This window comes from Ambystoma mexicanum, chromosome 2p (assembly GCF_040938575.1).
Source record: "Ambystoma mexicanum isolate Mex_15411 chromosome 2p, UKY_AmexF1_1, whole genome shotgun sequence".
NCBI classification, from domain to species: domain Eukaryota; kingdom Metazoa; phylum Chordata; class Amphibia; order Caudata; family Ambystomatidae; genus Ambystoma; species Ambystoma mexicanum.
The window spans coordinates 924,812,933-924,840,533 of record NC_090923.1 but is presented as its reverse complement, the minus strand read 5'-3'; positions in this window follow the sequence as shown (position 1 = coordinate 924,840,533).

Below are 27,601 nucleotides of genomic sequence, written 5' to 3'. Positions count from 1 at the left end.
CATCAAACCATTTTCCAAACCTGTAATGATAGACTCTGGGGCTAGTGGGAATTATATGGATTCTGGCTTGGCCGAACGTTACAAACTACCCATAGTTCCCAAAACACGACCCGAGGACATACATGCTGTAGACGGTTCCCGTTTGATATCCGGACAAGTCACGGAGCAAACGACTTCCCTACAAATGTCCACCTTACAAGGTCATTCGGAATCTATCACATTTGACCTTATAACGGCCCCCCAGTTCGGTATGATTCTGGGTCTATCTTGGCTGCAAACTCATAATCCCGTAATTGATTGGGTTGAACAAACCGTGCGGTTCTCATCCTCATTTTGCATACAGAAATGCCTTGGGTCTCACGAGGCAGCAGTCTTCTCTCCTTGCCTGGCTCTGGTGACTAGTATTCCTTCCATCAGTGCCTTATCCTCTATCCCGGGCCCTGTGCTTCCATCGGAATACCGAGAATACTCGGATGTGTTTGATAAAGGCCTGTCAGAAAAACTGCCTCCACACCGAGAATACGACTGCCCCATCGATCTCATCCCTGGGGCAGTCATTCCACACGGTCGTATCTATTCACTTACTCAAAAGGAAGAAGAACACCTGCGAGACTATGTGGACAATGCATTGCGCTTGGGACACATACGTCCATCCCGTTCACCAGCAGCCTCCCCGATTTTCTTTGTACCTAAAAAGGAAGGGGATTTACGCCCATGTGTGGATTATCGTGCTCTCAATAATGTCACGATCAAAAACCAGTATCCTCTACCACTTATCACGGAGCTCCTTGATAAAATGACCTCCTCTACCGTCTTCACCAAGTTGGATTTACGGGGAGCATACAACTTGGTGAGGATACGTAAGGGGGATGAATGGAAAACCGCATTCAAGACGAAGTTCGGGCTTTATGAATATTGTGTAATGCCTTTCGGGCTTTGCAATGCCCCAGCGACGTTCCAACACTTTGTTAATGATATTTTCAGGGACTTGTTGGATTGTTACGTCGTAATATATCTGGACGACATCCTGATATATTCAGAATCCTTACCACAACACATACAACATGTACGCTCTGTCCTGCTTCGTCTAAGGGAACACTCTCTCTTTGCTAAGCTGGAGAAGTGTGTGTTCCATGCATCGTCTGTAGAGTTCCTGGGTTTTCAAATATCCCAAAAGGGAGTGCTTATGTGCACCTCCAAGGTCCGGGCAGTACTGGATTGGCCTGTCCCGACTTCAGTAAAAACCCTTCAATCATTCTTGGGTTTCTCTAACTTCTACAGACGTTTCATCGCTACCTTTTCCGAGATAGTTGCGCCACTGACTCGGTTGACCAGTCCGAAGGTCCCTTTCCTTTGGGATGAACAAGCGCAGTCTGCATTTCACAAACTGAAGGAGGCTTTTACCACTGCCCCCGTCTTGCAACACCCTAATCCGGCCCTTCCATTTATCGTGGAAGCCGATGCCTCTGCAATTGCCGTGGGGGCCATCCTGTCGCAGATTTGTCCGGCTACCCATCGACTACATCCGGTGGCTTTCCATTCCCGGAAACTAACGCCAGCCGAATGTAATTATACAATCATGGAGAGAGAATTACTGGCGATTAAGGTGGCATTCAATGAATGGAGACATCATCTATTAGGTGCTAAGCATCCCATTACTGTGTACACGGATCATCGAAACCTCCAAGCATTGTCCCATGTGAAATGCACCAATGCTAGGCAAATACGGTGGCATTTGTTTTTTACCATGTTTGATTTCACGGTGACATATCGCCCCGGTCCGTTACATGGAAAGGCTGACGCCTTATCACGTATTGGTACGGACATGGAAACTATGAAACAATCAACCCCCGTATTGTCCTCAGGGACTGTAGTGTGTGTTTGTTCGGTTTCTCCGTCCATCCTAGATGAGTTAAGGAGATGGGCCAAGGATCATGCTACTATACTTAAAGAGTTGGACGCCGAACTCATCACCGGTCTACCATATGTTAAAGGCCTACTATACCTGCCTGATAATCAAACCCGGAGAAAAGCCCTCGAATGGTCCCATGATCTCCCGTTGGCAGCTCACCCTGGTCGGGCTAAAACATATGACCTTCTCCACCGATGGTGTTGGTGGCCTGGTATGAAAAAGGACACCGAAACATATGTCTCCAAGTGTGCCGTATGTACACAGTGCAAAAGACCACCAGGTAAACCCGTGGGTCTTCTAACGAACATGCCATTACCCCCGTATCCGTGGCATACGGTCACCCTTGATTTTGTGGTGGAACTCCCTTGTATTGGGGGGATGTCCACCATTCTTGTAGTTGTGGACGTTTTCACCAAAATGGCACGATTTATTCCGTGCTCAGGAATACCTACTGCTTCTATGTTAGCGAGTCTGTTTTTTGACCATGTGGTGCGTTTTTTTGGCCTTCCTACGGTTCTGATATCTGACCGGGGGTCTCAATTGACCTCTCGCTTCTGGCGCTCCCTTATTTCATCTTTGGGTATTGATGCCCGCTTGTCCTCGGCCTACCATCCTCAGACGGATGGCCAGACTGAACGTACCAACGGCACTATGGAACAGTTTCTTCGCTGTCTGTGTCTGCAACATCAGTCTAATTGGTTTTCGCTACTAGGTGCAGCAGAATTTGCCTATAACAATTCTATCCATTCATCGATTGGCTGCTCTCCGTTTTATGCTTTATATGGTCTGCACCCAAGGACTCTGCCGCCTGTCTTGCCTTCTTTAAAACAGTTTCCCGCAGCTAATGCTGTGAAGGATTCCTTGCTTGCCATCCGTAAATCTGTGTTATCTCATTTACAAGCTGCGCAATGTCGTACCAAAATGCAGGCTGACAAGCGACGCGCACCGGCTCCTTCGTATTCTTGTGGTGACCGTGTGTGGCTCTCTTCAAAACATCTGGCCATTAAAGGTAAGAGGAAACTGTTACCATGTTACCTGGGTCCTTATACGATTATACGATGCCTTAACCCTGTCACTGTTCGCCTAGAGATACCATCTCATTGGCGGGTGCACCCGGTGTTCCATGTCTCCTTGCTTCGCCCTTTTGTTCCTGGCACACGGTTGCCTGCTGTCCCCGCCCCGGTTACCGTCCATGGAGAGGACGAGTATGAGGTGCGTGCTATCATGGACACTCGCCTATGTCGTGGGGTCCGGTCTTACCTGATTGATTGGAAGGGGTACGGTCCGGAGGACAGGTCCTGGGAACCGGCCTCTAACTTGAACGCACCCCATTTGTTGCGTGCCTTTTGGTCTCAACGCTTGCGAAGACTCAGGAGAGAGCGCTCTTTGTGGAGGGGTACTGTCACGTCTCGGCTAAATTGGAAGCTGCCTTGGCGATTGTCTGAGCGCTATCCAGTACGTAAACGTCTTGGAACCACAACTCCCACAACCCTTGCTGTTACAACCACGTGACGTACACGCATGACGTTGCTGTGTTTTCATTGGTTGGGAACTTCATTTAACTCCCATCTATCCGGAGATCGAGTGCTCCTAAACTGCTCTTAGTTACGAGCTCTGTTCCCGGATTCCTGTTTGACTACCTGACTACCCGGCGCTTGAATCACGTAATTGTCCTTGTCTGTCTCCCGATGCCTGCCTCCCTCGATTGTTCCCCTTGGATTATATGAACCCGGCTTACCCATTATTGACCTCCTACTTCTGAATCCTCAAGTTTTGGTGACCCGATAACCCGAACATTTGCGAAAGGGAAATAGCGTGAGATTAACGCTCGCTTCCCTGATCATATCATTTCTTTCCTGGTCCACACCTATTGCTTTGAACCTTTTTTTTGGGACGCTCTGCTGTTTACATTTGGATTGCTTTGAACCTTAATTTGGGACGCTCTGCTGTTTACATTTGGATTGCTTTGAACCTTAATTTGGGACGCTCTGCTGTTTACATTTGGATTGCTTGGAACCTTAATTTGGGACGCTCTGCTGTTTACATTTTGATTGCTTTTTGAACTTAATTGAGACGCTCTGCTGCTTCCACCGTGGTGTTCCTAGGATACTGGCACACCTTCCCTTCACTCTTCATCCTCCTTGTTTTCTGCACTTCGATACCAGTAGGTTACTGGTATATCATTCCTACGGAGCAGGTAAGAGTGGGTAATTGTGGGCGGTGTCGGCTGTTTATTCTCCGGCACTACTTGGCTGCATTTCCTGAACAACTGTTTCATTCTTTGTTCCTCTAGCTCTGACGATTCTGCACCGGCCTTTTCACTCAAGCCCCCGGCCTGCCAGGTGTATTGATCCCTGTAGGCTGAGCTGTTGGGAGGGAGGTCTTTGGCACATCACCTAAAAGACCCCAGATTCCTTGAAAGAAAGGAACTTCCCTAGAAGAGTGGGGAAGGATTATCTGCAACGACCAGAAATCAACCTCTGGGTTGTGACAAAGGGTTAGCAGCTGCTACCCCTCGTTCCCCCTCTGCTACCCCTAGACCTGTCCTTGATACCCCCGTGCCACTGGACTTAGAGGCAGTGCCAAGAGCAGATATCTGTGCTGCACCTGAAAAAGGCAGTTTTAAATGCAGCTAAATGTACCACAGATTTTTTCACCTGGAACCTCAAAAGCTGGAGAAATAACAGAGATGCAGGAAAAACCATTAAGTCGCCATCAATAACAGGTTGGCAGTCCATTTGTGAAGAATGCTTGAATGGTTGGGTTCAGAGATGGGGCTGTCTGTGTAGCTCATACCGAGTACTGTGCAACAGTAAGGGCATGGGGGCTAGGTCTAGCTAGCTGGGAATGGATAAGAGCAGCCTGCAGTACTCAGTGACAGCACAGCATGAACGCAAATCTCAACATTGTTTCTTGTTGTCTGCTTTGCACATCCAGTGAGCCACTGGGCCTGTGATGAGAGGAGTGTGCCCCAGTGGTTTCTGACACCAATCCTACCTGGGCACTGTGTGACCTGACCCCGACCTGCCAGACCTGCATCACAGGCAAACTGTAGATAGATGCAAGGTGAGATAATGAATTTACATGAAGTTGCCCTACGCCTTTACATATATTTGGAAGGATAGGTCAGGGGCAATGCACTTGCTTTGGGAACAAGAGGGTGCAGTGCAATATGGGTTCAGTACCTGTTCCACTGCTCGACGCTGGAGGAGGCTTGCATTAAGCAAGATATAACGGTCCAAAGAAAATAATAAAATGGGCCTTTTCTAGGGGTGATGTCATGGAGCTGGTGCTGCTTACATTTTACAAAATTTTTAAAAAACTGCAATTACTGTGACCTGCAACACCTCATCTCATCTATCAAAGTAAAAGGGTGAGTTACTTACCAAATACGCAAAACAGAAACGTGATGGCAGGAAGGTTTCAAATCATTCATAACCACTGGCACAGCTCCGGGCAACCCTCCAGACCATTGCCTTTTCAGCCTGCCACGTCACTACTGAAGGGGAAAGAACATATGCAAATCATGCTGGGTCCCACCCCAAGAGGGGTAGTCCAGCCTGAACTGCTAGGCCACATCCCTTCTGCACAAGACCACAAGCGTCCCCAAACATGTTCCAGCCTAATTGGATGTCATGAGTGAGGAGTAGCCTAGGTATCTAGGTCCAGCAGGCTTTTCTAGGGGTGATGTCATGGAGCTGCTGCTTATATTTTACTATAAAAACCCTGCAATTACTGTGACCTCAAACACATCCTCCAACACATCCCCTAAGTCTCCCATCTAACAAAAATAAATGTGGGTTACTTACCAAATAAGCAAAACAGAAAGTTGATAGCTAGAAGGTTTCAAATCATTCATAACCACTGGCACGGCTCTGGGCAACCCTCCAGACCATTGATTTTCAACCTGCAACCCACTACAGAAGGGGAAAGACCATATGCAAATCAGGCTTGGACCCACCCCAAAAGGGGCAGTTCAGCCCGAACTGCTATGTCACATCCCTTTTGCACGAGTCCGCAAGCATACCCAGACATGTTTCAGCCTCATTGTGCGTCATCAGTGAAGAGTAGTCTGGGTCTGTAGGCCCATCAGGCTTTTCTAGGGGTGATGTTGTGGAACTGCTGCTGCGGTTTACATTTTAAAATTAAAAAACTGCAATTACTGTGACCTGCAACACATCCTTACCCTCTATCTCCCATCTGACAACAAAAACTGTGGGTTAATGAACAAATAAGCAAAACAGAAATGTAATGTCTGGAAGGTTCCAAATCGTTCACAGCCACTGGCACAGCTCTGGGAAACCCTCCAGACCATTGTTTTTCTGGTTGGACTTGTGCTGGTCAGTTGCTGTTTCAAGTCTGTGGTCAGACACTTGCCAGGTCTGGATGTCTGCGCTTTGTTGTTTAGGGCTCTTCGAAATGCTCTGTCTGTTTACAGTTTAGCCTGGGTGATGTACAATAGTTCAGGTTGTTGTGTTGGCCATCTGTTTACATTCACAGTAATTTTATAATATGGGCCTATGCACACTGATATTAAAGCTACATATGGTGATACATTCTTGTATGAAATGTATATCATATTACAATGATATTGCAACCATATTTTTCTTAGCGTACTGAGTAACAATGCTATGTGATGCCACTGTTTTGTCAAGGGGTGAAAGGTTGTGTGCCATCACTTCCCATGATGTCGCTTTGGGTGAGTTCAAATTACATCACTTCCTATGATGTTTTGAGAGGTCAAGGTCATGTGATGTCACTTACACTACCCCTCGAATTTTGGTGAAATGACATCCCTGATCAGTGGGGTGATAAGGAAGATAGGCCATAGGAGATTCTGAGGACAATTGTAGAAGATGAGATCAAGTGCTGAACCATATAGACGAGTGTCTGAAATTGGAGCAGAATTTCTCTCCATCTTCTCCTTGGATTTCTCAAAGTTTGCATGTTATGTTGAAGGTATGCTCTACATTGACACACTGGACAAAGAGGCCTGTTTCTCATACCTGTTTATTTTATAAAAGTGCTGTTGTTCACCTTTTTTAAATCGATGATACCCCATAGCTCCCATCCTCCTACTTTCCACCTCCAGATTTGCTAATTTGTCTAACATGTTCTTCCTCTTTTTTAATTCTCATTTTGAAACAACCCTTCCCTTATCCTATTCTATTTCTATGATTGTCAGGCCATTCGTTAAGAAAACAGTGGTCAGTGTCGGTTTGTTGTTTTCTTCCCATCTGGATCGCTAAATAAATACTCACATGTACCCTCATTACCAAAATCACCTCATCATACTGTTCCAGCATATGCGAAGGAACCTCCAAACCTTCAGCCCTTATGCAATGTAACAGGATAGCCTCCTTTACAATAGTTTCCTGTACCAGCACAAGCACTTTAAATAGATCTTTCTAATGCCCCCATTCCATCACTGGATCCTAAGACACTAAAAGGAAAGTAGGTGGGTACAAATATGGCCCAATTCATGGAATAATCTGTGCTGAAATAACGGGACATTTGCGCCAGATCGCGCGCAATTTCCTGTTCGTTGATTCATGCAACCCAATGCGTGGGGCCTAACCGGGACTTGCGAGGAATCCATTTTGGTACACTATGTCACTGTGACCCGATAAACGTCTTGCCTGAGACTCCAAGGGAAGGGCCAGTCGGGCTTGCACAGCCACCTAAAAAGGGGATGGAACATGTTGAATGAGAAAGAACAAGTGAAAATGTGGGCGTTACGAGGGACATTACACCGTCAAACTATCGCACCACCAATACAAGCTCAAAACAAACGTATTCATGATAGGCGTAAACGTCAACGCGTACACTAACAAATGCATAAAAAGCAAGCGCGATCAACAAACGCACCGATACAGCCACGATGAATGCACCATTTGTTGCAACAGTCATCCTTGGATACCACAGGAGGATGGCCAGAGCCCGGATCCTCCACCCAAGGACCAGCCTTTTTGGGATGCCTGATGACCAGGTCTATGGCAGGTATAGGTTCCCCCCATATCATCCTTGACCTAGTCACGGAGTGGTACGATGACCTCACATCACCCACCATGTTCTCCCAAGCACTGAGCAAAAGGTGCTCACTGTTCTAAATTATTTGGCCACTGAGTCGTTTCAGCATACCACCGACATAGTAGGTGGCATCTCCCAGGCCATGCAGTCACGCTGCTTACACTAGGTGTTGGCAATTGTAATTGCATGTCCTTCTGTTCGCCAGCATATCTATATGCCCAGAACACCAGCAGCAAGGCAAGCAGAGGTCCAGGATTTTTATGGTGTGGCACACTTCCCAAGAGTGCTAGGTGTTATTGTTTGCACACATGTTGCTCTACAGCCACCACAAGCAACAGAGCACATCTACTGCAACCGGAAACATTGGCACTCCATCAATGTTCAGGTTGTGTGTGATGCCAAGGGTATCATTACTGAAGTGTATGCCAACTATCCTGGCAGCACCCATGATAGTTACATCTTCAGAATGTCCCCCCTACAATGGGCCCTGGAAGCTGAGAAGCATGGCAACACATGGCTCATTGGTGAGTATGAATGTCCATGCACATGCATGCATTTTGCACACAGACCAATAGACACTGTCAACAAATGACAATGACAACCATTCTCACCACTACAGGGGACAGTGCGTACCTTCTGAGCACATACAAGATGACACCCATACGCAACCCCAACACACCTGCCGAGGTTAGGTACAACACTGTCCATATTGCAACTCAGAGCATAGTGGAGCACACATTTGGAGTGCTCAAGTCAAGTTTCCGCTCCCTTGACCACTCTGGTGGTGTGATGCTATATGCACCACCAGTAGTCTGCAGGATCATTGTGGCAGCATGTGTCCTGCTCAATGTTGCACATGGTGTTGCATCCCAGTGGACATGGTGGTGCACCCCATCCACACCCACAGTCAAACCATTCATATGGCTAGGCAAAGGGCACGTGGAGAGGCTTCACATATAAAGCTTGTGCAATCTTATTTCACATAAAATCCTTCCCCTGTTCAGTGCACAAATTTCCGCCAAATCGAAGGTGCCATTCAATGATGACAATGGGCCAATCGACTGTGCCCGCAAAAACCACCATGAGAAAGTTAACTTGGAAGTGCAAATTTGTGTGCATACCTTAGAACTAAAATGAAATCTTTTTTTGTGTTTACAAAAGAAACAAATTGAAGAGGAAGGACGTCACTACAACAATGCCAACCATTTAATTAAATCACCTCTTTTGCAACAAAACCATCCCATATGTAAAGTTAAAGGATATTTTTACTGCACACTATCCCCACTGTAGTGGTCCCCTGGTGCTCTGGCGGATCTGGCTAACATACCTGTCAAATGTGTAAGCACCTCTAAATCCTGAAACATCATGTCTGAGCTGCAAGCCATACATGGCCCCAACAATTTACATCGACATAAAATACCACAAGCACAATTTCAAATAGCTGCACACATGTCCTACAATGTGCATGATGCGCACAAACATGTCCCTATTGTGGGGTGTGTGGAAAAGCAGTGCAGTATTGACCCACAAGTTACTCAACATGTCAACATGACCACAATAAACCTCATCCACAATAAAACTTTTAACAAGAGGTAATAGACAATTGTGACAAAGAGTGCGACCCACCAGAATGACCACATCCAGACATGCAGCAAATAAAGTTGCCATTCCATAACTATCAAGATAAATGCACATCTTACCTGTCCCGTTGGCATGCAGTCGATAGTCAAATTTCATACCATAAAATAGCCATCATTCCCTGATTGAAGCATCTGCAGACAATCAAAACATGAAACAGAGTGCAGCTAACACATCCATGCACCCACAAATTCAAGATCCACAGTCACCCCTCAGTGGCATACAATACATGCAAACAACAACTCAGAAGACAACCATCAACATGTGTCCCAGCACACATGCAGCAACACCTGCACACTGCATGCAAATCCAACACACAAAATACACACTGACAAACAACAACATCCCCCACACTGCCTGTCCCCCTCAATGACATGCAGCAAATGTGCAAGTCACATATACCCATTCACTAGATGATGGCACAAACACAACACACACACATCAGTCAACATGCTGCATGAAAATGAGAAGACATCACATATGCAGATAATTGAGCACACAAAAAAGCAGGGACACCCCTGGAAGACTACCAGTGACATGACAAGGCATGCCATCACCTGCGTAGTATTGGGACAGTGCACTAAACACAGTCATGGGAGCGCATGTATTTATTCATGTATGCATTGGTCACTTGTTAGGCGCTTATACAATTAGCAAAACGGTTTCAAATTTCCCACAGGGTGGAGACAGGGGAAGGTAGACAATGAATTACAACAGAGATAATCAATAGAATTAAAAGTACAAACAAATCAGAATAACAGGTAGGGGAGACAAACCTGCCTTGCCTTGTGAGTGTTCAGAACGTGCAAGTGTAGAGGGGAGGGCTGTAAGGCAAGAGGTGCTCAGGTGCTCATGGAGAAGTGCACGGGGTGAAGTGCTAAGAAAAGAAATAAAAAGCTTAAGTCCAACCTCCCGTGGTGAGGCTGAGCCTTAGCAAGTGCAGTATATAAATAGCGACTTGGATGAGAGATGTGGGGGATCAGGACCCAGAGGATACAAAAGGACCCTGCACATCAGTCACATTACTGTATGTTTAGCAGGGAAGAAAGCAGGAAAAGGAAGAGAAGAGAAAGGTTGAGAGGCTTTTTCAGAACATAAAGAGGTCCTGCTCAATACGCATAAGGAGAGGGATGCTATTACACAGAAGGCAGTCCGCCGAGAAAACTGATTGACCACCAGCTCTCTATTTAGCAAGCTGCTTCACACACAGGGAGTTGGTGCCAGAAGAACACAGGAGTCTAGAAGGGGAGTATTTGATAAGGAAGCGTTGAAGATAGAGTGGTCCTCGGCCCCAGATAGCCTTGTGGATGATAAAGAGTGATTTGAATTTAATCCGTGCTGAGACCGTGAGCCAGCGAAGGCTTTGTAGGGCAGGAGAAATGCGGACCCTGGGCATGAGGTCAAGGATAAGCCTTGCTACCCTAAACTGGGTAAACTGGAGGGGTCGCAGGGTGGACTAATGAAGATTAAGGAGGAGGCTGTTGCAGTAGTCTAGCCTGGAGAGAACCAGAGAATGATTAGCATTGAGTCTCTGGGGGCAGGTGTGGAAGAGTACAATTACTTTGAGAAGGAAGAGCAGAAAGTAAGACTTCTTCACAATGTCATGAATATGAGGGATGAAGGAAAGTGTGGAGTCGAAGATGACTCCAAGATTCCTAGCTTCAGAGGAGGGGGGAGCCCATGGAGGAAGGTCATAGTGAAGGGAAGAAGTAGGGTGCAGGGGATCCAATAGGGAAACACTTGGTTTTGCTGGTCTAGAAGCACAGGTCATTTGCAGTGCACCAGGCCTGGATGCCGGAAAGGAAGTCATGGATGAATGAAGGTGCAAGTGCGGCAGTAGGAAGTTTTAAGAAGAGTTGTGTGTCATCATCATAGCACTGGAAGTTGGGGGAGAAGTAGGCAATGATGCGTTCCAGCAGGTAGATGTATATGTTAATGAGGCAGGGCAAAAGAATGGAGCGCTGGGGGATGCCACAGGTGGAGGAGGATGTAGGGGAGAGGAAAGGGCCCAGAATGCTTTTGGAGGAATGGTTGGTTGTGCCAGTCCAGCGCCCACTCCGAGATACCACGTGTATCAAGGAGCATTTTTATGAGGGTAGAATGGTTCACTGTGTCAAATGCAGAAGAGAGCTCAAGGAGGATGAGGACAGCAGGGGATTTTGGATTGAGGGATGCAAGCTGCTCTCCACTGGCTCTCAGGAGAGGAGTCTCTGTGGCTCAGGAAGCTTTGAATCCATACCGGTGGTCATGAAGACCATCAACAAGTTCGGTATGGGCGTTGAGTTGGGGGATGGCCAACTTCTCAAGAAGTTTTGCCAGAAAGAGGGTGATGGAAACGGGGCTGTAGTTGGCTGGGCAGGAAGGGTCTGCAGATGGTATTGTAAAGATGGAGCGCACAAGGGAGAGCTTGAGGCAGGACAGAGAAGAACCAGTAGCAAACGAGTTGTTGTAGAGATCAGCAAGAGCAGGGGCGAGAGAGGAGATGTTGCCCTTGATGGTTCTGGAGGAGCATGGGCCAACCTGTTTGGAAGAGACAATCATGGAGTTGACAACTCTGCTAACTTCTTCAGAGGAGACAGTAGTGAAGGAGGAGAAGGAGGAAAGAGAAGGGTGAGTGCTAGGGGGGAAGCGGGGGGAAGGTTGTGTTGGAAGAGTGTGTGACAAGGATGTTCAGTATGTCCAGGGTTTTTGAAAAGAAGTGAGAGGCAAGTGCATTACAAAGGGACTGTGAAGGAGTGGGACCAGAAGATACTGTGGATGGGTTGGCTAGTTCCCTGCACATTTTGTAAAGTTCAGCCGAGAGACAAAGCACAAGAATGCAAGTACGCAAATACTTACCTCTTGCACTCCTGGTAGGATCATGCTTGACCCATCAATTCACAGAGGGCAATGTCAGAATGGAAGGCTGTCCACCAAGACAACTGCCATGGAAGACATAAGCATACAACACAAAGCAATGTGATACATCAAGCAATGATAAAAGCATGCCAAATGTAGGATGCAAACAAAAGTGCATGGTCAATGCAGACCTCATTGTGACAGCATACAATTGGTCAAATACTGCATTCAATTTAATGCAGCAGTACCATGAAGCCTGCTGCGGTCAACTTGAAGCTGCAAACACCAATGTTGCAGCATGCATGGTACATGCTTGTGAAAACACCAACACCACTAAACGTTACACAACATAGCATGCCAAAAGTCTGCATCAATGTTCACATGGTTGTGGCTTGTAAATGGTCTGCACACCATAATTGGGGAACCCTAAGCAAGAGAGGCCAAATGTGCCATCAATCCATAACCCCATAAACATTCATTTATGTATTTATATAGCGCACAAAACCCAGAGGTATCTAAATGCTTATACTTAAGAGATTGGTTGCAGTGCTTCAGGTTACAGAAAGGAAGCACAGGGATGTGAAGTGTCATTCAGTACACATGGTCAAAGTACAATGAAACACACGGCAGCACAACCATCAACACCTTCTCACAGGCCACAAACAGCCGGCCCTGCAACCCACTCCCAAACACCCAAGAAAGACCCACCCAGTTTTGAATTCCCACAATGTTGAATATGAAACAAGAGGCCCGACCAATACATAGAAACAACACCATGCCCAGTCCTATCACCAGAACCACACCCTCTTAAACATGCACCCATGAAGAATTACTGGGGCCCTTCAAAACAAGTCAATCCCAAGTGATCAGACACAGTACAAGACTCCCTGTCAAATCCCACACAAGCGTCTGCAAATGCCCTTCACTTACCTGCACAGGGTACCCGACTGCCATGCAAATGACGCACCCCATCGGGAGACAAATCCCCTAAATGCAATGACATGCATAGTAACAACAGAAAGAACATGTACATCCATGAAAACACATGAATTGATCCTCAAAATATGCAGAGAGCACCCACTGCTGAAGCACCACTGGGTGCAAGAGAGTGACAGAACATAGATCGAGATCTGCCTATGCTTGCAGCATACCACAACAGAGAGAGGGAGAGAGAGTGACACTGAGAGGGAAGGCCAAGTAAAAGCCACATCAAGAAGTACACTGGCTGGATTGGAGATGGTCAATGGCATGTACTACACCACAGTAGGTGCAGCCATAGATGAATTATCAGAGGGAGGTAACACAGTGACACAACTACCACTTAAATAACCATCCCAGCTTGGTAGAATGCAAAGCACAGATAAGTTAAGGTACACATACAGCAAACATGGTGACCAATGATTCATGCTCAACATGCAAGACAGTGCTTATGCTTACCCGCTGACTACGCCGGCATGGTGTGAATCCCGCATCACCTTCACCCGGAACTGTGTCCCCAAATTAGTGACAGGAGGGACAGTCCATGGTGGAGGGCATGGGGAGCATGGACGTCAAAGGGTGCATGTGTCTCCCCCGGGACAGCAGTCATAGCCACATCACGGATTACTGAAACAACATGGGAAAAGACATTACAACAGGCATAGTGAAGTACCAATCACACAGCACACATGTGTGAAGAAACACTGAACCCATAGTACCTGCACATGCCATCCTGTGCACCACCATGCAAACATGCAAGTTGACCTCACTATGCATGCCTGCATGTCCACCACTGCAAACGTCATGTCCTTGAGATGTTAACAGCACAACTGAAGGAGGAAAAAATAGGTAAAATAATAAAAATAAAACCTGGAAAGGGCAACTCAAAAATAAAAACCCAACATCCAGGCCTGGGATCAACTAAAGTATCACGTTTAAAAAAAAAAACTAATAATAAATGTCCATCATAGCCATAATCGCAGGGATCACGTCTCTGATGCAAGACCGAGCTTGCATTGGCTCCCCATGCAAGCCAGAGTATGCTTTAGGCTGCTATTAATCACCCAAAAATGCATTGTAGGGCATATGCCAATATATCTAATGGAAGCTGTGGAAAAAAATCCCATTCTTAGATCCATAAGATCTGACAACTCAAATCTCCTTAAAACTGTTTGTTGCAAAATTAACAGAGTGCGGAATGGAGCCTTTAATATAGCAGCTCCACTCGTCTGGAATGCCTTGCCCCCAGATCTCAGAACTATTGAGTCAACTGATGTGTTCAAGAAAAAATTAAAAACCTTTTTATTCTTCTAGTCTCTCTACGCTCTCTGCCCAAGTCAGGTCTCGGCTGATGCTGCTCATGGCGGTTGTCTTTGTATTGTCTTTGTTTCTTTATGTTTTGCGCCCTTAAGCCTCAGGGTACCGGGAGCGTGTTACAAATTCAAAAACATAAACATAAACATACACATAAACATGGGGGGGAAGTATTGTAGGCCAAACATATTTTACGCCTCCAAGACTCAGTGGCTGCATGTGGCGGCTAAAGTTGAAGATAGAGCCGTAGGAGAGGGAACACAGATGTAGATAATGAAGAAAAAAGGGGTGTGTAGCCTCCTTTCCTTAGCTGGTAGGTAGAGAAAGATACTGTCACATCGCCGCAACGTCCGCTCCAGACAGGGCCAGACAGGGGACTTCGTGCAGGCCTTGGTGCCGGTGGTCGGCATTCGCCTGCCGACCCCCGATTGGCTATTTTAAATGTTGAATAGGCCAATCACAGTGCGTGGAGGGCCGTGGTTCTCAGCACTCCGCTGCTGTGGTGAACAAGGCTGACATGCTGTAAGGTGTAGGGCTGCCGGCATCAAGAGTGTAGGCAAGCCAAAATTGGGGATAATGGATGCAATCCACCATGGAAGCTGGCGGTGGGTACAGCCTTGGGTAAAGAGAGGCCAAGAGGACAAATGGAGTTGGTGGCAGCGCTCCTAGTTGCTCTTGATGTGATGAGGTGGGAAAAGCGCCACAAGCCCAGAAAGGCTCACCTTTTCTTCTCCAAGATGGGTAGCAGACCCCTCTGCCTCGTGGAGTGGAGAGCCATATCCTTAGGAAGTTAGAGCAAGAGTGTAAATAGGCATTGCCATGTGGCTCTGTGATGTGCAATTACATGACATAGCAACATGCAGACACACATATCCACATCCAAGTCTGCATCCATCACATGCCACACAAGTGTTGACCTTGTACAGAGACTGTACACAATGGGAACATGCAGTAAGTTTGTGAAAAAGTAAACAGTCCCTGTTTATGTATGGCTGTAAGAGTACCACCCAGCTAAGGTCAGTGAAGTGGAGAGAATAAGTCAATGGAGTTGTAGATACAAACAAGGTACAGTGACCCACAAGAGGGAGAGGGGCATAGACCCATGGAGTGTGGACTGAGTGTGGGAAGGATCAGGCCTCACAACGATTCGCCTCAGGAGTCATTGCCATAGGGGCAGCGGGATGTGCACAGTCTAGACATATGCACACTCACACATGGCACAGCGTTAGGCATGTTGGTTAACATCTAGTATGTTCTATGTAGCATGGAAGCACCTATGTACATGTGTGAAAAGAAATTCTATACCCTTCAGGACATGGAGTGTAACTCATATTTCAGACACATGCACATGTCTAGCAGGGCTGATTCACTGACATCAAGGATGCAGCTAACATAAGTGCATGTTGTGGTATCATGTTGCAGATGTTATGGGGTTATGTTTGTGAGGGGTGAGTACTGTCACACGGCCATGTTCAAGTGATGTACAACACATGGGTTGTATTCACTCCTGTGTACACTGGAAGGAGTCGGCACACCTCGACATGTTTCACCCATGGCCATCATACAAATGCAGCCAGATGTGCACCACAATCATACATCTTGGTGATGCTTCACTGCATGTACTCAGGATGCTCAATCTTTGTCACTCACCTGACGTATCCTTGTAATTTTCCAGGCCTCCCACGCCTTGCACCTGCTCCATTAGAATTAATTGACTCATAGCCTCTTCATGCTCGGTCAGCTCCTCCTCCTCTGGTAACCCCCCTCCATCTGCCAAAGCACAGGTGAGGTTGGCACCAACCTTGCACTTGGTGCGACGGGTGAGGTCATTCCAGTACTTCACTGCCTGTGCAGCAGTGTGCTTCTCAAACCATAAGGCATTGATCTCATTCCTGACATGCTGCCAATGCACCATACAATGAGCAGGTGTATGTGTGCTCCGCAGTTGCTGGCACTTGTCATGGTGGTGCATGGTCATGTAGTCCATGAGGATCTGGAGTTCTTCATCAAGGAAGTTCCTCTTCCTTAACCTGCCAGTGTCCTGTGCTGTGTCATGGGGTGGAGCCTGTTCCTGCTGTGCAGGTTTTGCCTTCTTGCCACTGGGTAATGGTGTTGCCCCTGTGTGGCTGGGACCAGTCAGGGCTCTGGATGCCGGACCACTAGTGGCCTGGGGCATGGCATTACCCCCTGGGGCTGGGACAGCCACTTCCGCTGCACGTCCCTTACCCTTTCGGGCTGGGACCTTGGGACTGGGACAGCTGCATCCGCAGGACATCCCTGACCCCGGCCAACTCTACCCCCTTTCCCTCTTGGTGCCTTTCCACTCAAGTTCCAGGTGTAAAGGAAAAATGGAAGGCACACCAAGAAATTGTCCCGGGCAATGTGAGTGAGGGGGCAGTGTACGTGATGGAAGACATACTTCTGTGGTCAAGCAAGGCTCAAAAGTACCCCAATTGTCAAAAATACAGTATGTGTAATGCACAGGCACCCCAAAAAAGAAAGAAATGTGTACAAGACCAGGATACCTTCTAAAAAAAGAAAACGATATGCGATATGCAGTGGCACCCAGCAACACATAAAATGCATATGCGAACCACGGAAAACTACCCGAAAGGTATGAATAGAGGTACGCGATACACAGGGTCACCCCGAGTTTGGAAAATGTGTACACGACTCACCGTTAGCCTTGCAAAAATAAAAAGTAGATGTGTGTATGCGCTGAGGCAAATCCCCCATCAAAATAGGAAGTTTGTACAGTTCCTGAAGTGAACGGACTCCACTTGTGCATCTTATCCCGTTTGCACGTACGTTCAGAGTTGCTTCTACATGTACTAATGTATCCCTGATTATGGCGTGCTCAACGCCTGTGCGCAGAACATGTCACGTAAGTTACGAGCTGAGGGCCTTTCCTCGGATTTCACATGTCCACACTCATTTTCTACGCACAATGTCCCGTCACTCTGTTCCCAGCTGCCATCATAGATATACATGGAAGACTCATGCTCCTGCCGCTGTGCCTTTTTACCTGCCTCCTACTGCCCTGTGCTGCCTCCTACTTAGCCATCTGCTGCTGCCTGTCCAGTGTGTGTGCCTGCTGCCCACTTGCACTGCGTTTGGAGTGCCTGCTGTCCAGCCATTGCTGATGCTCCTGTCCTTGGCCCTGTGACCACCGTGCCATTCCACCACCACCGCTCCACAGCCCATATCCAGGACCACCTTGCCCACCCACAACTGCCTCGGGGGTATCATGTCTGCACCATCATCCTCATACCAAAGCGGCAAAACCACAGCAGTGAGGAAGACGGCTGTCAACTTCACCGCCAGGGATATTGACATCCTGGTGGAGAAGGTCCAGGAGCATTATGATGCCCTTTTCAACCCTGTGATGCAACGTGGCAAAGAAGGACGTCAGCAGATCTGGGATGACATAACAGATGCCATCTATGCAGAGGGGGTGGCATCCCTCACCTTCAAAGCCGTGCACAAGCGCTGGGAGGACCTGAAATCCAGGACCCACAGCAAGGCCTGCGCTACGTCCAGGCTGGTGCCACACCAGAGGTGCATCGTGCTGGCAGGTGCCGGATTTCACCTAACAACATGCAGGTCCTAGAGAAGTTCTACCTGGCGCTGCACACCCATGTCTGCAAGTTACGTGAACGTCTGGAGTCGACTGGTGAGCAGCCATGTGTTGCAATGCTCTACAGTGCATGTGCTCTGTTCATGTCGCAGCATGTTGGCAGTGACCCCCTTAGGCTTGCAGCAATGCTTCTCAGATGGATGTCTGCATGCATGACCCAGACATTGCTCTCCATGTGTGCATTCAGATGATATGTATTTTGAATGAGCTATCACTTGCATTGCGTGTTGTAGTGCTGCCTTTCAGACGTGCCAGGGTGACAAGTGCGACAGTTGAGGTAGTGTTGCCAGTGTCATGTGCATGCATGATGTTCATGTGTATGGGCCAAAGATGGGAGTGTGTGACTGGGCCTCAGTCAGGCCTGGATGCAACACGTGCACTTGGATGTCTGGTTTAGTCACTTAGAGGCATTACAGTTCACGGGACTCTGATGTTATTGGTCATCACACTGCTTGGGGCCTCTCAGTTGAAGTGTTTGCATGGCATGTGTATATGCTTGTTATTGTGGCATGCTGACATATGCATGTTCAAATGATGTTCGTGTGTTGAGCATACGCAATTGATTGGTTGTGACAGTGGCAAGTAGCATGATGTGAATGTGGGGGGGGTGGCCATTGAAGCCCAGCCCATTGGGTCAGGTGGGGTGTTGAGGTGGGCGTGCCTATTGCAGCCCTGTCCCAGGGGTATGAAGCTGTGCAGGCCAACATGGAGGTGCCTGTGCAAAATCTAGTCCCTGGGCCATCATATGCATCAGTATGCACCTGCCGGGATGCCTCCACCCAGGCCTACCACCGGTGTCAGCTGATGTGACCACCCAGACCAATACCCCCTTACTATCTGGTGTTGCCATCCTGGATTATGTGCTATCCCTGCAGGCTGGGTTGGTGAGGTGGACAGTTTTCATTCATGATGATGTGCAGGCTACTCGCAGTCTGCTTTCACATCATCACAGTGAGCTAACCCGCCTCATTGGCTGGCTTGCAACATGCCTGTTCTGTGTTGTGCTCCACGGGGTACTTACTGCTGCGACCTCCTCCTCATCTTCCTCCTCTGTGCGCCAGTCATCCTCCAGGGTGCCTTCCAGCCCAGATACCACCAGGGACCCTTGTGCACCAGCAGGGGTGTTGCTAGGTCTGGAAAAGACCCGGGACTATGCTGCTGTCGGAACTGTTGAGACTGGGAGCTAGCTAGCCTTCTAGCTGTAGCTCCTGAGATTCTATCCGGGCTATAACCAAAAGACCAGGGGCTACATCCCCCTTATCCCCCCCTAGCATTGCCTCTGTGCACCAGTCCCACCCACATTAGCCAACATCGCTGCCCGAGTTGGGAGTCTAAGGCAGATCAGCAGAGGTGGTCACTGTGCCTACCCAGGCACCAACAGGGTCAATGGCAATGGAGGGACAACAGGCACCCAAAAGCAGTGCACATGCTGTACACCCTCGGGTAGCGTCATCAGCTCAGAGGGCATGCACACATAGCAGGCACCGGGCACTGTGGCAGCAAGGAGGAAGCTATCTTTTTCAGGGCAGACCATCCAAAGGAGGCAGTTGCGTGGTGTGAGGTGGGAGGCACACGTGGACCAGAGGATCTATAACTGGGGGGTTGTCCTACCCTCTATGATTCAAGAACATGCAAGGACATTTAAATGCAAACTGGTTTAAACCCTTTTGGAAGCCCATCCTCATGGGGCAACCATCATTAGAAACAAACATTTGCTGCTAATGAACTCATGTCACTTCATTTTTGAAACTATCAGCTTTTTATTATTAATTCGCTGATGCTTTTTCTTTTGCAAAATATTTAAGTGTTATTGGGCCTCATTACACGGTAGGCGGTAAACCATGGCGCTATTAGTGCCATGGTTCATGCCAGTAATTTACCGGTACCACCTTGGAGGAAAGGGGAATTACCGCCCTATTCCAAGGTTGGCGGAGCGGTAATTCCTCCTTCCTCCATTGCCCTTCCCCATTCCCATTTTTGCCCCATAGGGCATAATGGGAATGGGGAAGGCGCTAATTACGGTACCGCAAATTGAGGTACCGTAATTAGCACCCTGGTCCCTTTGCAGGTTGGATTTTTAACGCCTGCAAAAAGCAGGTGTTAAATTCCCCAACCCGCAAAGGGACCTCGTAGTAAGGCGGTAAGGATTTACCGGTACCGGTAAAATACCAGTACCGGTAAACCCTTACCGCCTACCATGTAATGAGGCCCACTATCTGCATAACAATTCATAATAACCATAGTACTGAACGAACACATAATTACATCTAAAATACAGTGAAAAAACTGTTCATAAGTGTCCAAGGCGTAAACAAAACACTAGTACATTTCCCAAAAAACCTTTTAGTAAGTGAAGGAAACCATGTAGTTAAGTCCATAAAACACAGAATGTGAGTATAGTTAGAGGAGACATTGATTGTAGGTCTCCTATGCCCGGCTATGGTCTGACCTCATATTTGGACCTGAGGGACAGGATGTCTTCTGTGTTAAGAGGACATGGAGAGCAGATTGTGGCAGAAAGACAGCGGGCTCGGGAAGCAAGGATTGTGATGGCCAGGGCTGAGATTGCGCTGCGTCCGGTGATGAGGTGGCCGGCCATCCTGGAGGCCACTTGCAGGGAGGCCAAAGTGATAGAGACACAAATACTGGAGACCCTGGAAGTCCTCCAGGCAAGAACGGAGGCCCGCATGAGGGATGAGGATGTGACACTGGACTCAGCCCTGGTGGAAAGGCTCAGTGAGATTGTAGTGGAGGAGTTGGACTAGCCCTCTGCCTGTGTACATAGTTCTTTAGATGTAGGTTCCCTTTTTTTATTTATTATTTTCCCAAGACTTTGAAGACATTCCTTCTCTGTTTTTATTGTATATAGTTGTTTAGGCATAGGATATTCATTTTATTATATATTTCCCCTGGACTACGTTGTGCTTCATTCCCCATTTATTTTTGTGTATATTTATGCAAAATGAATCTTTCGGTTTGATATATTCCATGCTTCATGCATTTAATTTGTGTGTCGGCCTCTTTGATAGTTCTAATTTCAGCCAGTTCATCTCTCCATTGTAAGTCATGTGTCTTGTGGGGTGCATACTTGCCTGTTGTTGGGATGGTTGCGGATGGCAGGATGCACATGTGCCTGTCATGTGAGGGAGGGTCCATCAGATCACTGGGTCTGCACTGTGTGTTGTCATTAGCATTTACCTGTGCAGCATCACTGTGGGTTTGGCATCAGTGTGGTTGTGGTGGAGAGAGGGGGGCTCACTGTGGGAGTGTTCCATGGTCACTTTCATAGCACATTAGTTTGTCATTGCTCTGTAAAACCCATGTTGTGCAGCCACGTTCACCAGCATGTGCAGTCACACAATGCCTTCGCTCATGTGTTGCTCGACCTCTAAAACTGGAATGCAGTAGTGGCCCATTTTTGCTCTTTCGGAGTGACAGCACGATTCTCCAGGCTCTGTGAGTCATGCTCTATCTGACTGCCCTACCATCACCCATGCATGGCCCTGTCATGTGCTTGTCCCCTGACAGGGATTTTGCCACCTGGGTCAGTTATGCTCAGGCTGTGACACACCTGGCCATTGTTTGTGGATCTTGCAACCATGTTTGGTAGGTTTGCTTCTGTCGTGGGCACACATTGAGTCACTGTGCTTTGATGCCTTGGCAATGTGCGATGGGCAACATGCACATGTATTTGCATTCACATATCACATGTGTATGGTGGGGGCTGATTAAGGCCTGGAAGGGTGTGTGAGCAGATGCTCCACTCATGGATGAACCTCAAGTGATTCCATTTGGTCGTATTTGCCGACTACATGTTGGTGTTGCACTTCATGGTGCTGTCAAAGCACAGATGTTCAGGTGAGCTACAGACATGCATTGCACTGGTATTGTGTGAGACTGTCAGGGGGCTGCCTGTGGGTGGTATCCAGTCTGGAGGGTGCTGCCTGTGGTGGGGTGTCACAGGTGTGGGGGACTGGGGAGTGGTGTCCAGTCTGCAAGGGAGCTGCCTGTGGGGGGTGTCACAGGTGAGGGGGTTTGGGGGTCGTGTCCAGTCTGGAGGGGGCTGCCTATGGGGGGTGTCACAGGTGTGGGGGGCTGGGGAGTGGTGTCCAGTCTGGAGTGGGCTGCCTGTTGGTGGTGTCCAGTCTGGAGGGGGCTGCCTGTAAGGGCTGACACAGTTGAGGGGTGTGGGGGTGGTTTCCAGTCTGAAGGGGGCTGCCTGTGGGCAGGGTGTCACAGGTTAGGGGGCCTGGGGGTGGTGTCCAGGCTGGAAGGGGCCGCATGTGGGGTGTGTCCAGTCTTGAGGGGGCTGCCTGTGGGGGGTGTCCAGTCTAGAGGAAACTGCCTGTGAGGGGTGTCACAGGTGAGGGGGGCTGGGGAGTGGTATCCAGTCTGGAGGGGGCTGCCTTTGGGGGGGTGTCACAGGTGTGGTGGTGGGGTTTGTGTCCAGTCTGGAGCGGGCTGCCTGTGTGTGGTGTCCAGTGTGGAGGGGGTTGCCTGTGGGGGGTGTCACATGTGAGGGGAGCTGGGGGTGGTGTCCAGTCTGGAGGGGGCTGCCTGTGTGTGGTTTCCAGTCTGGAGAATGCTGCCTGTGGGGTGTGTCACAGGTGAGGGGGGCTGGGGAGTGGTGTCCAGCCTGGAGGGGGCTGCCTGTGTTGGGGGGGTGTCACAGATGTGGGGGGTGGGGTTTGTGTCCAGTCTGGAGTGGACTGCCTGTGGGTGGCGTCCAGTCTGGAGGGGGCTGCCTGCGGTGGGGGGGGGGTTGTCACATGTGAGGGGGCTGGGGGTGGTGTCCAGACTAGAGGGGGCTGCCTGTGGGGGATGTCACATGTGAGGGGGCTGGGGGTGGTGTCCAGCCTTGAGGGGGCTGCCTGTGGGGGGTTTCCAGTATGGAGGGGGCTGCCCATGGGGAGTGTCCAGTCTGGAGGGGGCTGCCTGTGGGGGGTGTCACAAATGAGAGGGGCTGGGAGATGGTGTCCAATCTGGAGGGGGTTGCCTGTGGGGGGGTGTCACAGGTGAGGGGGGCTGGGTGTGGTGTCCAGGCTGGAGGGGGCTACCTGAGGGGGGTGTTCAGTCTGGATTTGGCTGCCTGTGGGGGCTGTCACATGTGAGGGGGGGCGCTGGGGGTGGTGTCCAGTCTAGAGGGTGCTGCCTGTGGGGGGTGTCACATGTGAGGGGGGCTCGGGGTGGTGTCCAGGCTTGAGGGGGCTGCCTGTGGGTGTTTCCAGTATGGAGGAGGCTGCCCATGGGGGGGTGTACAGTCTGGAGGGGGCTGCCTGTGGGGTTGTCCAGTCTGGAGGTGGCTGCCTGTGGGGGTGTCACAAATGAGAGGGGCTTGGAGGTAGTGTCCAATCTGGAGGGGGCTGCCTGTGGGGGGTGTCACAGGTGGGTGGAGCTGGGGGTGGTGTCCAGTCTGGAGGGGGCTACCTGTGGGGGGTGTTCAGTCTGGAGGGGGCTGTCTGTGGGGGTTGTCACAGGTGTACAGGGCTGGGGGGTGGTGTCCAGTCTGGAGTGGCTGCCTGTGGGTGGTGTCTAGTCAGGAGGGGGCTTTGGTGGGGGTGTAACAGGTGAGGGGGCTTGGGGGCAGGTGTCCAGTCTGGAGGGGGCTACCTATAGGGGGGTGTCATAGGTGTGGGGGTTTTGGGGGGTGGTGTCCATTCTGGAGTGGGCTGCCTGTGGGTGATGTCCAGTCTGGAGGGGGCTGCCTGTGGGGGGTGTCACAGGTGACGGGGGCTGGTGGGGTGGTGTCCAGCCTGGAGGGGGGCTGGGTGGTGGTGTCCAATCTGGAGGGGCTGCTTGTGGGGGGTGTCACAGGTGAGGGGGGCTGGGGAGTGGTGTCCAGTCTGGAGGGTGCTGCCTCTGGGGGGTGTCACAGGTGAGAGGGGCTGGAGGGTGGTGTCCAGTCTGGAAGAGGGCTGTGAGGTGGTGTCCAGTCTGGAAGAGGGCTGGACGGTGCTATCCAGTCTGGAGGGGGCTGCCTGTGTGGGGGTGTCACAGGTGAGGGGCTTGGGGGTGGTGTCCAGTCTGGAGGGGGCTGCCTGTGGGGGGTGTTACATGTGAGAGGGGCTGGGGGGTGGTGACCAGTCTGGAAGAGGGCTGTGGGACAGTGTCCAGTCTGGAGGGGGCTGTCTGTTGGGGGTGTCACTGGTGAGGAGGCTAGGGGGAGGTGTCAAGTCTGGAGGGGGCTGCCTGTGGGGGGTGTCACATGTGAGAGGGGCTGGGGGGTGGTGTCCAGTCTGGAAGAGGGCTGTGGGGTGGTGTCACAGGTGTGGGGGGCTGGGTGGTGGTGTCCAGTCTGGAGGGGGCTGTGGGACAGTGTCCAGTCTGGAGGGGGCTGTCTGTGGAGGGTGTCACTGGTGAGGGGGCTAGGGGGAGGTGTCAAGTCTGGAGAGGGCTGCCTGCGGGGGGCGTCACAGGTGAGAGGGGCTGGGGGGTGGTGTAGAGTCTGGAGGGGGCTGCCTCTGGGGGTGTCACCGGTGAAGGGCCTGGGGGGTGGTGTCCAGTCTGGGGGGCTGCATGTGGGGGGGGTCACAGGTGTAGGGGGATGGAGTGGTATCCAGTCTAGAGTGGGCTGCCTGTGGGTGGTGTCCAGTCTGGCGGGGGCTGCCTGTGGGGGGTGTCACAGGTGACGGGGGCTGGTGGGGTGGTGTCCAGCCTGGAGGGGGGCTGGGTGGTGGTGTACAATCTGGAGGGGGCTGCTTGTGGGGGGTGTCACAGGTGAGGGGGGCTGGGGAGTGGTGTCCAGTCTGGAGGGTGCTGCCTCTGGGGGGTATCACAGGTGAGAGGGGCTGGGGGTGGTGTCCAGTCTGGAAGAGGGCTGTGGGGTGGTGTCCAGTCTGGAGGGGGCTGCCTGTGAGGGGTGTCACAGGTGAGAGGGGCTGGGGGCTGGTGTACAGTCTGGAAAGGGCTACCTGTGGGACGGTGTGACAGGTGTGGGGGGCTGGACGGTGCTATCCAGTCTGGAGGGGGCTGCCTGTGTAGGGGTGTCACAGGTGAGGGGCTTGGGGGTGGTGTCCAGTCTGGAGGGGGCTGCCTGTGGGGGGTGTCACATGTGAGGGGGGCTGGGAGTGGTGTCAAGTCTGGAGGGGGGTGACTGTGTGGGGTGTCCAGTCTGGAAGGGCTGCCTGAGGGGGTTGTCACAGGTTTTGGGGCCTGGGGGGTGGTGTCCAGTCTAGAAGGGTCTGCCTGTGGGGGGTGTGACAGGTGAGGGGTGTTAGGGGTGGTGTCTAGGCTACAGTGGTTGATGTGCAGTAGGGGGTATATGGACAGGATGGGTGCCGAGGGTTTAGGAGGGGGACTCACATTTTGGTAAGGGGTGCAGCCTTCACTAACGAGGGGGGCCGGCATTATCGAGGGTCCATCAGATCACTGGGTCTGCACTGTGTGTTGTCATTAGCATTTACCTGTGCAGCATCACTGTGGGTTTGGCATCAGTGTGGTTGTGGTGGAGAGAGGGGGGCTCACTGTGGGAGTGTTCCATGGTCACTTTCATAGCACATTAGTTTGTCATTGCTCTGTAAAACCCATGTTGTGCAGCCACGTTCACCAGCATGTGCAGTCACACAATGCCTTCGCTCATGTGTTGCTCGACCTCTAAAACTGGAATGCAGTAGTGGCCCATTTTTGCTCTTTCGGAGTGACAGCACGATTCTCCAGGCTCTGTGAGTCATGCTCTATCTGACTGCCCTACCATCACCCATGCATGGCCCTGTCATGTGCTTGTCCCCTGACAGGGATTTTGCCACCTGGGTCAGTTATGCTCAGGCTGTGACACACCTGGCCATTGTTTGTGGATCTTGCAACCATGTTTGGTAGGTTTGCTTCTGTCGTGGGCACACATTGAGTCACTGTGCTTTGATGCCTTGGCAATGTGCGATGGGCAACATGCACATGTATTTGCATTCACATATCACATGTGTATGGTGGGGGCTGATTAAGGCCTGGAAGGGTGTGTGAGCAGATGCTCCACTCATGGATGAACCTCAAGTGATTCCATTTGGTCGTATTTGCCGACTACATGTTGGTGTTGCACTTCATGGTGCTGTCAAAGCACAGATGTTCAGGTGAGCTACAGACATGCATTGCACTGGTATTGTGTGAGACTGTCAGGGGGCTGCCTGTGGGTGGTATCCAGTCTGGAGGGTGCTGCCTGTGGTGGGGTGTCACAGGTGTGGGGGACTGGGGAGTGGTGTCCAGTCTGCAAGGGAGCTGCCTGTGGGGGGTGTCACAGGTGAGGGGGTTTGGGGGTCGTGTCCAGTCTGGAGGGGGCTGCCTATGGGGGGTGTCACAGGTGTGGGGGGCTGGGGAGTGGTGTCCAGTCTGGAGTGGGCTGCCTGTTGGTGGTGTCCAGTCTGGAGTGGGCTACCGGTGGGTGGTGTCCAGTCTGGAGGGGGCTGCCTGTAAGGGCTGACACAGTTGAGGGGTGTGGGGGTGGTTTCCAGTCTGAAGGGGGCTGCCTGTGGGCAGGGTGTCACAGGTTAGGGGGCCTGGGGGTGGTGTCCAGGCTGGAAGGGGCCGCATGTGGGGTGTGTCCAGTCTTGAGGGGGCTGCCTGTGGGGGGTGTCCAGTCTAGAGGAAACTGCCTGTGAGGGGTGTCACAGGTGAGGGGGGCTGGGGAGTGGTATTCAGTCTGGAGGGGGCTGCCTTTGGGGGGGTGTCACAGGTGTGGTGGTGGGGTTTGTGTCCAGTCTGGAGCGGGCTGCCTGTGTGTGGTGTCCAGTGTGGAGGGGGTTGCCTGTGGGGGGTGTCACATGTGAGGGGAGCTGGGGGTGGTGTCCAGTCTGGAGGGGGCTGCCTGTGTGTGGTTTCCAGTCTGGAGAATGCTGCCTGTGGGGTGTGTCACAGGTGAGGGGGGCTGGGGAGTGGTGTCCAGCCTGGAGGGGGCTGCCTGTGTTGGGGGGGTGTCACAGATGTGGGGGGTGGGGTTTGTGTCCAGTCTGGAGTGGACTGCCTGTGGGTGGCGTCCAGTCTGGAGGGGGCTGCCTGCGGTGGGGGGGGGGGTTGTCACATGTGAGGGGGCTGGGGGTGGTGTCCAGACTAGAGGGGGCTGCCTGTGGGGGATGTCACATGTGAGGGGGCTGGGGGTGGTGTCCAGCCTTGAGGGGGCTGCCTGTGGGGGGTTTCCAGTATGGAGGGGGCTGCCCATGGGGAGTGTCCAGTCTGGAGGGGGCTGCCTGTGGGGGGTGTCACAAATGAGAGGGGCTGGGAGATGGTGTCCAATCTGGAGGGGGTTGCCTGTGGGGGGGTGTCACAGG